At 35.2% G+C, this 16,234-nt stretch overlaps 1 protein-coding gene and 1 pseudogene across 4 annotated transcripts in view; one reads left to right on the forward strand and one right to left on the reverse strand.

Moving 5' to 3' along the window:
• Prkn (parkin RBR E3 ubiquitin protein ligase) overlaps positions 1-16,234 on the forward strand; it is a 1,262,552-nt gene that overhangs the window by 163,338 nt on the left and 1,082,980 nt on the right. The window lies entirely within an intron of this gene.
• LOC100724276 (uncharacterized protein NKAPD1-like) lies at positions 4,080-5,292 on the reverse strand (annotated as a pseudogene).

Below are 16,234 nucleotides of genomic sequence, written 5' to 3' on the forward strand. Positions count from 1 at the left end.
TAAGGGAAATAACTGGATCAAATGGGGTTTCCAAATCTATTATTTTGAGGAGACTCCACAAATTTTTCTCTGAAATTCTGCTCTTTTTATTTTGCCTTGGCTCTTTTACACAAGGAGGCTGTTACTTAGTATGCACTGCTCTGTAGTGAAGTGCTAAGTTCATGCTTAAATATTATCACTTATACTCTTGTATATTAATGATCTTGTATCTACATGTTCTACCATATTTGGAGTTCTTAAATGATGTAAACACATTTTTATTTGCTTTTCTATCCCTATTGCCTACCAAGGAAAGAGAAAAAAACACATCCATGCAGCAAGCACTTAGGCTGTATTATTTTACCATTCCCCCTTTAGATCTTTATGTAGAAGATAGAAAATAGGTGTTCAGAGAAGTATTTTTTGCAATATCAATGAGTAAATACAAACACAGTTTGTTTGACTCATACTCATTTTAAGGCATAATATTACTTTTGTTAAATTATGCCTACATACTGTTTGATTGATTGAATGAGTGAACACACATGTGAACTGTAAAATATATTTACTTTAAAATCAAATTATCCAGAGAAAAATAGGGATGCAAATGAACAACATATGAATGTTCCACCCTGAAAGACTGCTCTTGCTCTGTTACCTTCATTTATAATAAATTTGAAAAGAGAATTCACTAAGCTAATATAAGAATTTGAGAGTCTTAAGACTGTACCCATATTTTATCAAAATTGTAAGTATTATGTGTATCAATTCAGCTAATAAGAACCTACTTCCAGAAGCAGCACAAATTGTCAGCATTTAGGAACTGGTATTGCTGCATCTTTTCTGCTTTAAAGAGACTTAGAATGATGACCTCTAGTCCTTGCTTGCGGCAATACTACAAAATGCTGGCTGCTGAGTTTATAGTGCCCTCCAGAAAAAGAATCACAAAAATTCTTCAGTGAGATCTGTAATAGAATGTGCAGTGTTCCAGTTATTCTTGCACATAACACCATATTGAGTTTTAATTTTGATACAGACAAAAGAAAGCTTTGATTAATCCCATTTATAATCCAAATTCAGATATCCACTGACCTTTTGTGTGTGTGAGAGAATATATTATCTTTTTATCACAAGATTTGCATTTCATATTCATGTCAAGTTAATTCAGTCAAGAGTCATTGGGACCACAGTGCCTACCAAAGAATGGGCATGGTGCTGTGATAGAGAATAAAGTCACCATTAGTGCCCTCAAGGATATCTCCTAGTAAGTGCTCTGTCAGACATCATAAAGGCTGAGTAAGAAATACCAACCTTGGACGCAGAGAAGATGCTACTTAGTGGACTCTTAACCATGCAGGGCAGAGGGCAAAAACAAAACCCAGTTCCTATCTGGTATCTCCTATAGAATATATAAGTGATATGTATTATGAGTGTGCTTACTAAACCATATTATATGCTGAGCTTTGTAGAATTTCACGAATATGCTTGTATATATATCTTAACTGCATGCTTTCACTAGTAACAGTAAAGATTTTGTGAAAAGTTAGGTTGTTATATTTATGTTATTTATAAAAATAGCAATCAGGAGTCTAGGAGCATACCTAGTTAGTTGTATACTAGAAAAGTTTAGGAAATATTGGAATTTTGAAGTATTTGGAGAAAGAGAGACATGGGGAGATGGAACACAGCAAGAAATGTATTGAGAAACCATCTTTAATTTGAGTAAATAAGAAAGTCATATTTAGTCGTAGGCCAATACAAAGATATGATTATTCCTAAGAACATATTTTTGCTTAAGTACTATTATAAGGAATATCATGTTTTCAAATACTGTGAAAAAGTAAATATACTGTTTATTATACGTTTTATAATCTTGATGTATTATATGAGTCAATGTATTTTAAATATAGAACATTTATTCCATTAAAAATGCTAATAGAAGTCCTTCATGCATGATTTGAATTTCATAATATCCTTTTTAAATTTTTTTCTCTTTATATTCTCACAGCAGCCCAAATGGTAGATGACACAGTGTATTTTGCTCTTTTCAAAGATGAGGAGGCTGCGACTATAGACTTAAAATGTTCACTTAAGAATAGGGTGAATAAGTGAAGAATGGATATTTTGTTTGTCTAGAACTTCTGACTCCAATTCTTTTGTATTTTCTTTCTTTCTTTCTTTTTTTAGAGCAGAAAACAGCTTTATTACTTTTACATGACCAAAAACAGATAAATGTGCCATCCCTGCCACCCCCCAAAGTACTCCCTGAGAAGGAGATAATAAGCCTGTTGGTAATGGAGGAGGGAAAGATAAAGACCCAAAGAGAGCCACCTTCCTGGAAGTACCTTATTCCTCTGGCCGACTTTCCTGGATATGCGCTTAAGAATTAGTACTTGTATAGCATAAAACAATGGTAAAAAATGGTAAAATTTCAACAAAGGTTTCAACAAAAATTTCAACAAAGATTTAAGAGGAAGTATAGACTCTTCTTGCCACTGCAGGCTTTCACTTATCCTAAGGATAAAAATATACACTAAAAACATATTGACAATTGATTACCAACGTATTAATATCACAAATATCCCAAAAGGTAGTACCTGCTCATGATGAAGGGAAAAGGACCTCTAACCAGCCACACCATTTAAAACTGAGCACTTTATTAGAAGTCTGTTCCACAGAACTAATTTAGAATAATACCATTTCATGGAATGTCATCACATTCTATTGCTGGTGATTTAAAACTGTCATACTACCATCAAATATTTCTTACTACACATGAGGAAATTAAGGCCAAAGAAGGCTAATTTAACCTGCTCTAGAACTCTACTAATTAGTGGAAGAATCAAGACCAAAAATACCAATTTCTAAGCTTTTTACTCAGCTCAGGAAGTTGACAACCAGGAAAAAAACAACTATGTCACTTGATATTCTTTTCCATAATGAAAAATTCACTTGTGTTCTGCCAGCCTTCTTTTGGTAATATTTTGGTTTCTTGAGAATTAACATAGTGAGAATCACAGTATAACAAAGACAAAAGTTGTGGTCTCTGCTCCGTACTTTAATCCAGAAGCATACTAGAAAAAGTGGGTATGTTCCTGAGACGTTTGATTCTTTTTGGAGTTGATTCAACTTAGTTTCAGGAAGAATATAAAATGAATAAATAGAATTAGAAATGGGGGAGAGGACAACAAGGGTGAGTGTACCTCAGGGGTAGATCTCTCGTCTAGTATTATGTAAGGCCTTGAGTCAATCCCCAATACTGCTCCCTTCCCAAAAAGAAAGAAAGAAAGAAAAAAAAAAACATTTAGATGGCTATTGCTCTGAATCTCTTTCAGAACATAATTAGCATAACTAACTCCTAATTCTCCCCATTTAATAGATATCACTTCCAACAACTGAAGAAAATTTAAAATACAAATCCATTTAGGCAATTCCACAATGAAACTATAAAACTATTTACTATCCAATCACCAGTTGTTGGGGCTATAGAGAAATTGAGAAAGCCCTAGTCCCTTTTATCAGTTATCTGTTGATGTTACTGTGAAAGGGAAGTTTCTTCTTATGCCCAGGTCCTCATTAAGTAAACTAGACCACAGCTGTGGGATCAAAACACAGACGGATCAAAGCACCAAGGCTTAAGACAAGTTAGTTTTGACACCTACTATATAAATGACAGCAATACAGTGTCTCCTTGTAATCCACCTCTTGACCCCAGCCCTTAATTCCTCCCAATTCAGCATTCCAATAGGTGTATCCAGGTCAATACTGGAATTTACTTTCTGGGTCCTTTAATTGGCTATATAAGTAATTACACTAAATGTGATTAACTGCAAAAAACAAAAAAAAAAAAAAAAAAAAAAAAAAAACCAAAAAAAAAAAACCCCTTCAAGAAAACGACATAACAAAACACCAGATTCTCTATTAACAAGAAAAGGGTATCAATTTAACAGGCCAAAATAGACAAGGAGTCTGTCAACACTCCTTGGCACAAAACAGCCCTGACCTCAGACTCCATGCCGAGGGAGTCACTAGCGGAAACCCCTAGGTGCACGAGCTGTAAATCTCGAGTCCAATGGGAAACAAGAATGTTTCTTTCCCATTTAGTCATCCTATGAGCTCTCAGCAGATCATCCATTTGTAGCCTCTTTCCAGTTTGTGCATTGTTTGTCCTTTTTTGTGCTTCATTATTAGCTACAGTAAGGACATAAACTTTTTCTCTTTCTGTTTCCTTTTGGTTTTCTTACTGTCTCTTTCCTCACTTTCTTTAGAACTACTAGATGCTGAATCATGTGACTGCCAAGTGTGACTTTCTGGCCCTACAAATAAAACTAGTTTTTTGAGAGACCCTTTTCTGGATTTTTTTTCTTGTGCTTATGTGGTTGTTTGCTTTTTTTTTTTTTTTTTGGTCTTTTTCCTTTTTATCAGTACCAGGGGTTGAACTCACACTGCCTGCTTTCGAGGCAGGCACTTATGCCACTGAGCTAAATGCGCAGCCCGCTTCCTTTTGCTGGTACTAGAAGCACTGGTTTCTTCTGAGAACTTGCTTGAGGAATCTGCTGTTATATCTGTGGCTTCTTTTCTTCCTTTATTCTGTTTTTTTTGTCTGAACTTTTTTCTGCTTTGTGATATTCTTTGATTTCTTTTGCTAGTGGGATTCATGGGTAGATGATTTTATCTGAGATGTTTTCTTCCCATTGGTAATATCTTTCTGATCAGTGTCTGTTTCAAATTCTTCAGGATATAACTCCTTATAAAACCACTGTGACCCATCTGTCTGGCATGTTAGCTTCATAATCATATAACTTCTTGTTCCAGAATTTAGCCTTAAGAAAATCTTCTTCCTGTTTCCAGAAATTTCATTTTTTGGCCTTTAATATTCTCTTTGACTTTCTTCATCAAAGCCATCACTACACATCTGACTGGAACTGCTAGGTAACATTTTCCTTTTGGTTTCCTGATAAGTATCCTCCATCTGTTTCTCTGTTACTTTTATTTTCCACATATCTGTATCTTTGGATGTTATTGTTAGCATCTGTGTGCCTGATGACATTTTTTTTTTTTTTTTTTTTTTTTGTCTTTTTCCTAAGGAGGCCCTTTCTCAGTGGAATCAGGACATTCTTCAATCTCTCTATCCTGAGGAAATCAGGCATCTTGTAAGACAGGAACCACCTACTGCTTTAAAGATTTCTGACCCAGGAAGCCAAGGAGTCAGGGTCAAGGCAGCTCTGCAGCTTCACCTGAGCTGCAGCCTCGCGTGGCGGGGATGGGGGTGGGGAAGGAAGCCTCCTTTGTATTTTTTACTGGGCTCCACTGCTTTATGACAATAGTTATGATGTCAGTATATCTTTGTGTGTTGTAGGTGAGGCAGTAAACTAAAATTCTTTGCATCTAGCCAGTTTGTCTTCTAAATCTGAGTTGAGTATCTTCTGCCTATTGGATATTGTCACCCAAATATCTCTCAGGCAATGCGAATGGAGATAGTTTTTCTCCACCCCACTGTCCTCTCCAGGAAAACCTTCCCTTCCTTCTGTATGCAGTCTTGTTATTTGTATTATCATTCTGCAATCAAGAAACATAATGAATGAAAGTTAAGATCTATCAAAATATATTATGTGTTTCATTATAATAGCCGTGTTGGAAAGTGCAGAGCTGGAAAAAAAGAACATTTAGAGTATGTGCCCACACTGTTTTAGTTTCCTCCAAGCATAAGGATATTTTAAATGTAACGAACAATTGTATTCCATATATGTTTCTAAATACAAATTTTATTTTCATCAACTAGGAATGAAGCCGATCATTATAAATGTACTTTTATTTTTATCTATTCATTTAATTATTTATTGGCAGGATTTCCTTGTGGTGTAGGTTGGCCTCTAATTCATGGTGATACTCCTGCCTCAGCCTCCCAAGTCCTCAGATTACTGGCATGTGCCAACATGCTCAGCTAGAAAAATGTACTTTTAAACACTGAATAGGAAGTTCTCACTCTCTTCTTAGTTATTTTATTCCCTTATGATATCATCTCTTAATAAAAACTAATTAATTAAAATTAAATTATTAAAACTAGATTATTTTAGCTTCCAGTCTCCTTAGTATATTGCTATTGTTTACATGACATTTAAACTTTACACATAAATGGTCAACACTAACTTTCAATGACAAATTAAAGTATTCTCTAAATAGAAATGTTATCTACTTGCCAGCTCAAGTGAGCTCTGTTGACTACTTTCTGTGCATTAGGAACATATTCCTCATGTTTTTCTCTTCCCCATCTTCATTGTTGTAATTCGTCTTGAGTCTTGCCTTGTTCAGACTTCCTGTTTCAATTATTTGAATAAATACTAAATTCAGTTTGTTGTTTATGAAGATCACGTTTTCTCTGTGGGGTATGCTTCTGTGAACACTTGGTAGAAGGAGCCACGATTTGAATTCAGTAGAAGTAGCCACTGTTACTTGTCCACGTGACCACAAGCAAGCTGGTTAACTTTAATGTCTTAATCTGTTTCTGAGCTGGCTGTGATATTATAATGGATGAATGTATGTGTGAAGTGTGGCAAAAGTGTCTTTGTTATATTGCCTTCTCCCTTAATTTCCTTTCCCTCCTTTTAAAAATCCAAACACAGGAGTTGGGTGTTGTGGCACATGCTTGTAATCCCAGCATTTGGGAGCCTGAGGAAGGAAATTTTGTGTTTCAGGCCAGATTGGGTTGCACAGTCAGTGCAAGGCCACCCCAGACTACACAGCAAGATCCTACCTCAATAATTTAGATACGCTTAGACTATCTCCATGTATTTTAACAGTTTGGTTCTTTGTTAAATTTAATATTTAGTTCTTTGAACAGATCAGTTTTCACTACCCACAATGAGTGAATTCTACTTTATGTATAGTTTGTTTTACTCAATTATTTATTTTAGAACTGATTCTAATTAAAGAAACTAGGAACCTATATCCTGGTAATTTTAATAATTTTTGTTAATTTTATTTACCAAAGAACCAAAAATGTGTATTTGTAACATAAGTTTATTTTCATTTAGATAAATTTTATTAACCTTTTAAAATTATCTTATTTTGTTGAAAAACAATTACTTTAGATTTCATTTGGTAAAAAGTTTTTTTACATACTTCACAAAGTGTTCTATAAAAATCTTAAATGTGTAGTTAGCTGTATCATAAATGTATATTACTATACATCCTGTTTAGCCATCTTTCTCCAAGCTGTGGTTCACTCAGCTAAGTTTTACCTCATTTTTAGATCTGACATAATGTGCAGCTTTGCTGGAAACTGTGTTATTTGAACCAAAGTTGACATTCCAGGTAGAGACCAATCATCTGATCTATATGTATTTAATTTGTTCCTCCTCCTTTCTGCAAAACAGATAATACATATTCAATATAAGCAAATACAAGTTTGTTGTGCAGAGTAAATTTTGCTCATTTGTGTTTTGGGCTTTGTTTTTTAGTTCATTATTTGTTTCTTCCCTAAGAAAATCTCAAACCTGAACAGATTATTCCCTCAGTACTTAATGGTATACAAGTTTCATTTCATTGTGTCCTACTTAGGGAATGACCAGTCTTACAATGTGACTGAAAGGGCAACCTCGGGACTATTAGCTGTGTGCCATTCATCAGTAGGGTATACACTCTGATGTACTTTTTATTGCTTAAGTCAACAGTATCTGAAAATCTAATATTGGAAGGGCGTTTCCTCATTGGTAGTATTTAATTCTCCAGAGCTTTCTCTTTGTTCTCCTCCTGTTTGTCTCCAGATATGTTATTCTTTATGCAGATCTTTAAATTTACTCTTTTCCCAAGCTGGCTATCTGTAACTACACTAGGCAGTGGGTTGAATTTTTATTGCTGTTGTCCAGAGACCAAAGCTCTTGTTTAGTGGACAAATCTGGAGTAATCATGTTTGATACATTTTTTTTGTATGACACATTTTTAAGCCTTCAGTTGTTTTCTATTTTATTTTCACTTCCAATGTTACCAGTTCTTTTAATGCATTTTAATTTATTTTACTGACTTCCAGTGTAATTATAATTTACATTTCATTGCTTCAACAAAATGTTGAAATAATTATAAAATAATGAATGATGTATATTATAGTTTAGTAAATTGTATCTGTGACATTTGAGTATTACTACACCTGTGGGAAAGGTTCATTCATCCATGTATTCCATGGATATTTCTTAAGCATTTACTACATATCTGACAGTATTCTAGGTCTTGAAAACACATAATTAAACAAAATCTTTGAGTCACATAGCTTGCATTCAGGCAAAGATGGAAAAAATAAGCATAAAATAAGCTGAATATATAGCATACTGAATATTGATGATAAGTGCTAAGGAGAAACTTAAGGCAAACCTTGGAGGGAACACAGGCAGATGAGGTGTTTCTGATTTTGGTGAGGTCAAGACTCCTTAAGTAGGTAGAAAGTGGGCAAAGCCTTCCCTTGGTGAGGCAGTGAACCAAGCAGCCATCTTTGGCAAGTACTTTAGGAAGAAGACTGATTCCTTAATGCTGAGTGAACTGGGGCCACAAAGCAAGATGTCTAAAATGGGTCTAAGGAGCAGAGAGCTGATAGGATTTATCATCAGTCCTATTTTAGAGAGAGACTACATCACAAAAGAAGATCACCCAAGTTATGGCAGGTGATTTTAAATAGTTGCAGGTGACAGAGGCAGGACTTATCAGACAGACCCAGGCTGAGGTCAGGTCTTCCAATGGAGGGTTCATTTTTGCTCGAAGTAGATGGCACTCCATTTCTCTCTTGGCTCTGTTCTTACCTTTAGAGTGTATTGAAAATTTTGTTACTGGAATTTTCTGGAGAAAGTGACTCATTTTCATTTTATCTGTCATTCTGCATCCATCATGAAGAATAGGTGATGTTTCTCATTGAGAAGGCAGGGGCCGATGTACATCATGTGTATGCTTCAATTGAAGCTTATTATAACCTTGTCTTTGGAGCACACAGAAACCATCATAAATTGATTATACTGTTTATGTAAAGACATCTTGTTTTACTAAAAATTTCAAAATTTTCAATGTAGTATGTAAAGTAGCTTATTCTTTGACAATGTGAACTTACTTCTTTTAACTAACAACCCTATAAATCACTGGACTCCACAGTTTATTGTGAATGAATTGTATGTAACTAGGACAATTCATCAATTTCATCTGACTTTGAAAAGAACTCACAAAAAATTAAAATAGCTCAAGAAAAGAAAATTATTGATATATATGTGCTCAATTAAGTTGCTCTCTCTAAACTGAGATACTGGAATTATATTTTATAGAATTCAGAATGTTTGTATTATGACAGGTCACTACTAACCTTTGAAGAAGACTATTGCTATAAAGTCATCCACAGTAATTCTCAAGTAATTCTAAGGCTTAGAATAAATAAATGATTCCTCTAAATGAGAAGAATATTTTTCCCTTTGCCAATAAAAAGCAAATAATTTACAAGTACAGTCCCAGATACTTGTTGAACATTTATTGATTATAGACCTCTAGATCCCTACCTTAGATGCATCATAACATAAAATACATAGATTAAAAGTATCCAAGGTCGTAATTTAACTACTTGTTAGAGAAATAAATTTTAGAAGTAAAATGATTTTTTAATTCATAAATCATGTAACTTTAGTGCTTTACATGCATTTATATTTTTCATTGAATCCTCAAAATTACCATCGCATATAACATTTCCATTTTGTAGCTGAGGTGTATTTGGGGCACAGAAAGTTTAAGCTACTCCTCCAGGGTACCAACATAAGGAATGTTCTTGAATTTGCTTTGAAATATAACTATTGGCACTCATTCCACATTAATATGAGTCATACTCTTCCCTTGCATTCTGATACATTTAAACCTCTTTAAGTTTTTGACTTTGTAAAAAAATCTATTGCATTATCTAGTAGATTTTCTTTTTGGCTTCTTTTATACTATTTTTATTTGCCATGATTTCTTCTATGAACTTCACCCATCTTGGTTATTTTTCTCTTGCTAGTACAAAACACCCAATACCTGAAGTTAAAAGAAGAAAGGTTTATTTAGCTCACAGGTTGTAAAGCTTTCAGTCTTAATTGGCTGGCTCCAAGACAGAATGGCAAAGCAGGGAGGCATCACAGAAGAGAAATAGTTCTTCACAGGCAGAAGGTAGCAAAACAAGCAAGGGGCTTTAGCAACTTCTTTCTACCTCTTTATAATCTATCTAAGCCACCAGGTTTAGGGCAGGGGCCAAACCAGTCAGCGGATTGATTTAATAATCAGCTATTCCTAATCTTATTACCCTTAATTCTAGCATTACACCATGAACCAATCCCCACATACACCTTCTAGATTCAGCTACCTTTATAAAAGCCCCACCTGTGACTGCATGAGTCTTTGGGGAGCTCCTAGGCACAATCCATAACAACCTCCTTACATCTGAAGGTCTAAACAGCAAGTTCCACTTGACCTCCCGGTTAACTCCACTTCCTGACCAGTGCTTTCATCATCATGCGTCTTTCCTGTGTTAATAAACTCTGGATTATTTTCCTGTTCATTTTCAGTGCACTCAATATAGGTAAATAAAAATCTACCTAAAGGTGAGGGCTAAAGTTGGACTACAGGAATTTTCCAGAGTGTTTTGGATCTGACTATATTAAGTGCAAAAGGGATTATTCCAAAGCTGTAAATCTTGTAACAAAATCAACAGAAAATAGAGGAGGAAATAAAGTTTGAGGAGGGATAAATATTGAGTTTATTTTCTGGAATGGTTAAAGTTAAAGGACAAATTATTTACTTTCCCATGACTGTATAATTCAATTGAAATTCCATGTGACTTTTGTATTTTAGTCCAAAATTAGGTCATCACGGTATTAAACATTGGTGACTTTTACTGATCAAATGCTTGAATTGGTAATGTCATGGGAGAAGGAACATTTTACCACATACAGTATTTCTGGTTAATTATTAAACTTAAGAATATCAGAGAAAAACCCCATGATGCTCTTGAGCTGTACTTCCCTAATACCTCTCAGGCTAAGTATTGTGCTTGGATAGAAACAGCCTACAATGAAGAGCAAAAGCTTCATTCTGATGGTATAGACAAACTGTGATGGACTGTTTGGAGCTTTCAATGATAAAAACAACCTACTGTGACATAAATGCTATAGGTTTGCCATCTCTGATACAGACTAAAAACCATTGCTATATTTACCATTGGCTAAAATCATCAAAATCAAATTATAGTTTATTATACAAGCATTAATATTCTAGCACTGATGAATCTTATTTAAATTATTAGGATTAGGATTATAAGCATGAACTTGAAACTAAATAGAAAAGTAAAAATCTTGATAATTTCACTAATTGTTAAATATAAAGTTAAGATTTGATACTCCATTTCACTAAAGCTCCTATGATTTGAAAAAAATTAATACTGAGTCAAAATAAGATGGTAAAATCTTTTCTCTGCTTACTTACTCTAACATACAAGTGATTTAAATTTTATTAATATTGTTTTAAGTATGTTGTACTTTTTATACTTTAAATCATGTTTTATTGTATACTTAAAAATATTCCTTTCATGGTGGTGCATACCTGTAATCTCAGCATTTGGGAGGCTGAGGCAGGAGGACTGCTGCTAGTTCAAGGCTAGCCTGGGCTACAAAGTGTTAAAGGCCAGCCTCAACTGCATAGTGAAACTGTCTGAAAAAGACAAAAAAAAATTCCTCAAACTGAAAGTATTTGATTAGCAACTATAATGTAAGTATATGAATTTTCTAGAGGATGAATATATGTATACATAGATTAAGAATACAGTTTTTCAAAAAACTTTGTTTTAATGTCTTATGAGAAGTTAATATCTATTTAAGCTGTACAATCTCCTTTTAAAAATCCAAATGATGTAATCATGAAGAATACACATTTAAATTTTTACAAAAGTTTTAATTAACCATGTCAAAATATTTAAGATTATCCAGGGGGGCAAAAAGAATATACAGTGAAATTTAAATGTGGCTGTAATCTAAAAAGATACATCTGAACCATCTATTATTTTCTCTACTCACTAGAATATTCCCTGTTATAGTGGTAATTCTTTACAGAGAAGAAAGATTTCATATGCTACTTACAGTTTTCGAAAACATGATGAATTTAATGATATACTTTTCCATTGTGATATGTGTGTAGATAGAAAGAGATAATGAATAGAAAATTTGAGTGATTGTGACAATTTTGATGGAAAAGGCAGTGAGATTGCAAAAAATGAAATCAATTCCTATTTAAATTATTACAACAGAGTTCATTAAATCTTTGCTTAAATAGGGCTGGATATTGCAAACTGGAAACAATATTAATCATGAACTTGCCCTAGTTTTTTCTCTCTTAGTCCAGCATGAATGTTTATATTCAGGGAGCAAATAGTAGTTTGGTAGGTATTCAAATGTTGAGAACAATTTGGATTAAGGATATTTAAAGCTCATTTGTAAAATGCTTATAGTATTTGAACTGTTTTAAAAGATTTGCTCTGCTAAAGTCATTGTATCAGAGTAATTCTGACACTTTTAATCTTCTTTTTGTGCTAAGAGCCTTAGACATTTCTTTCCATTTATAAGTTTGAATGACAATATTGAGTAAGTAATTTACTAGCAATAGCTCAGTAAAGAGAAAATTTGTGTCCAGGGAAGAAAATATTCTAAATCTTAATTTAGAAATAAGACAATATACACTCTCTCATCTTTTGTGCTTGATAGATTTTTCTGTATTCACTTAGTTTATAGCAATATTTTGTACTACATACAAAAAGATATTTAGTAGCCAGTTGTATGTAGAGCATACATTTCATAAATTAACTGATTACAGTGATCAAAAATGTAACAGTCTAGAGCCGTGGTGGTGAACCTGTGGCATGTGTGCCACACTGGGCTGTGTGTATCACTGAAAGCTTTAAGAGGTTTGCCATCACTGCTATATGGGATAGATGTTCCAGCATTATCAAGAAGGAACTAACAGAGAAGATCTGGGATGGATATGTGTTGGGGAGTGTCTGAGATGATGTAAATGAATAGCAAAGGAGGGTTCCACACTGTGCCGGGAGTGCACGCAGCGCGGATTGTGGCCCCATGCCGTACCGGGAGTGCAAGCAGCGCGGATTTCTGACCATTCTGCACTATACCATGCGCTGCGTGGATTTCTGACCGTTCTGTGCTGTACTGGGAGTGCACGCTGTGTGGATTTCTGACCGATCGCGCTGTGCTGGGAGCGCGGGAAAGGTGGGCGGCGTGGACCTTGGTGAGTACTGGGGACCCTGCGGCTGCTGGGGTTGGCCAGAGAACATCTTGGAACAGGGCAGTTTCTGCCACCCCGGGGACATCAATAACACAGAGTCTGGTGGCAGCCATTTTACAGTTGGGCAGAACCTACAGCTCAGTGGCGTCACTGAGCCCCCTGTAGGGAGGGCTAGTGGAAGGCATCTTGAAATTGGGCAGAGCCTGAGTACGTGTTGGCTTCAGCCTCATACAGAGAACTGGTGGGAGACATCTTCAATTTGGGCAGTTCTGCTGTGCTGGTGCTCCTGTCACAGAGAGGTCTGGAAGAGAACAGCTGGGATTTGGGCAGGACCCTGTGCCATAGTGACATTAATCAGCTGCTTCTGGTACAAAGAGAACTGGCAGGAGATAACTGGGGCTAAGCCAAGCCTCTGCTTGGGGCCCAATAAGCAGATACAAAATAGTCACAACTCAGTGACATCCAGAAAGTACAGTCTAATTTACGGACTGACTGGCACAGAGGCTGGAGACTAGCCTGTACCGCCCCTGCATCCCAGCCTACCCCAGATAACAGCAAATTGGGGAGGACAGCAAAAACCCAAGTCAGCACGCTTCTGAAAGGCCCTAAGCAATTCGGAGAGGGCCAGAGAACCCCAGGACAGTCTGAAAGAAACCAGAAACATGACAAGAGATAAAAATTTTAAAAAATCTCCAGCTGCCCAACATGAGAAAATAAGCCCAGGAGAAGTAAACACCGAAGAGAACAAGCACAGTAACTATCCATTGCTCGACACAGCATCAGCCAAAATTAAAAAGTACCTACATGATCTCATAGAAGAATTTAAAGCTGTATTCCTGATTCAAGTGAGACAAGATATAGAGATTAATTAAAGAAATGACAAGCCCCGCCCAAGAGAACACAGATGGAAGAACTGAGGAAATCAGAAAAGAAAGAGAAACTTCTGAAGAAGAATTTAAACATAACTTAGAATGCATGAAACAAATCCAAAGAGAATACCAGGAAACTAAAAACTCCATTGAACACTGGCAAAATGCCTTGACAGAAACTAAAGACAGCCTACTGAAACTTGAAGAGAGATTTATGGCATATGATCGTGAAAGAAAAAGCCTCTTAAAAATAATAAGGAACCAGAATGAAGCAATTCAAAAACTAGAAGATGACAAAAAGATACATAACTTAAGAATAAAGAATGTGAGTGAGGAAGCAGGAGCAACCAAAAATGAAATACAAAGAATATTCACAGATATATTAAAGCAAAATTTCCCATATATAGCAAAAAGAAATGATATCCAGATAAAAGAGGCATACAGAACACCAGCTACCTACAACCAAAACAGATCTATGCCTAGACATATAATAATCAAGATTCCAGAAATCCACCAAAAGAACAGAATATTAAAAGCAGCCAAAGAAAAGATGCAGATTACCTACAACGGGAAAACTATCAAAATAACAGCAGACCTATCAACACAAACTCTTAAGTCAAGAAGGGAGTGGGGAGAAATATTCCAAGTCCTGAAAGAAAATGATATGCAACCGAAGCTCATATACCCATCAAAACTCTCTCTCAAAATTAATGGAGAAATAAGATATTTTCAAGACAAGGAGGAACTGTGGGAGTTCATGGCCACCAATCCAACCCTACAGAGAGCGCTGAAGGACATTACAGAGAAAGAGAGGAAGAGATACCAGGATTCCAGCAACAGTGGCAGAGAGGCCTCAGTGAACGGGGCAGACAGTGGAATGAGGGAATAAGGTGGACAAAATATAGTAGAAAAGTGGAATAGCAGACGTGAGGCAAAGACGGTAAGCTATAGTCTTTAGTATAGACAGTGCTGAAACTCTATAAAAAAAAAGATAAAGGCAGAGGTCATTGTTAATGGTGTATAAGGATTTAAAAGACATAGTAATCTTATGGACATATTTAGTTTGAATTTAATATATACTGGTCTGTCCACTCATGTCAGATTTGAGGGCACAGACATCTTGACCCAAAAATAGCAGGTTATACCATGGTAACTATCCTTAATTTCCTATTAACTTAAACTGAAATCCTATAATACTTACGTTGTCTTACTATGACTGATCTTAATTTAATCTGAATCATAAGACTATGGGTTGGCCATGGCTGATTTTATTTGAAATTGGTATGCTTGTTAGTATCAACCCTAAAAGTAGAGGCAACTACTCTGAGGATGACAAGATGTAAAGAATATCCATACTGGTATTAATTAGTAACAGCTTCCAAATCCTACAATGCTGTCAAAGTTAAGTTTTTATAAAAATAGGTGATACTATATTTAACTATAATAAGCCAGTGTGGTGGTCAAATCTATTGAGAAAAACAAGAGGAAACAGAGTAACTATGGAAGATCATCTCTATTGTGGTCTTATATGTTTTATCCATTGCATGTTTTTCTAGGAAATTGTTTTGCTGTCTTGCTATGACTTGGTATTCCCTATAACACAGAGAGGATAGATATATATGTAGAAATTCACACATGGGTTTTTTTTCTTTTTAATTATTTACGGGAAGATTATATAATGTAAGATATAATGAACAGATACTCTGAGGAAGAGACGCTAAGAAACCCGAGGCTAATTTAGTAGCATTATGAGAGAAATTCTAGCAATACTAATGTTTGCTGATTAGAATGACATTGGACTGGTTTCTTGAGTTCAGTTTCAGCATATGTAGAGATGGGGACAGCTATCACAAAGAGAATGAGAGATGCGTTCTTAGTTACTATTGTCTTCCCTAATTTGGTACTTGAGGACCTAAAAAGTCTGCAATGATTTGATTAGTTCTATAATATACAATAAGTATATAAGGTGGGTGAAGATGGGGACAACTACTTGTAAGAAACTAGAGACAGTTAGATAGACAATGAAGATCTCCAGTGGGCTTGCTACGAAATCTGTATTTCTTTAAATTGTTTTTTTAACTGCTATGTTCTGTTTTGATATGTTT

This window comes from Cavia porcellus, unplaced genomic scaffold (genome assembly GCF_034190915.1).
Source record: "Cavia porcellus strain 051 isolate PalLab524CR breed Dunkin Hartley unplaced genomic scaffold, mCavPor4.1 scaffold_22, whole genome shotgun sequence".
Classification (NCBI taxonomy): Eukaryota; Metazoa; Chordata; class Mammalia; order Rodentia; family Caviidae; genus Cavia; species Cavia porcellus.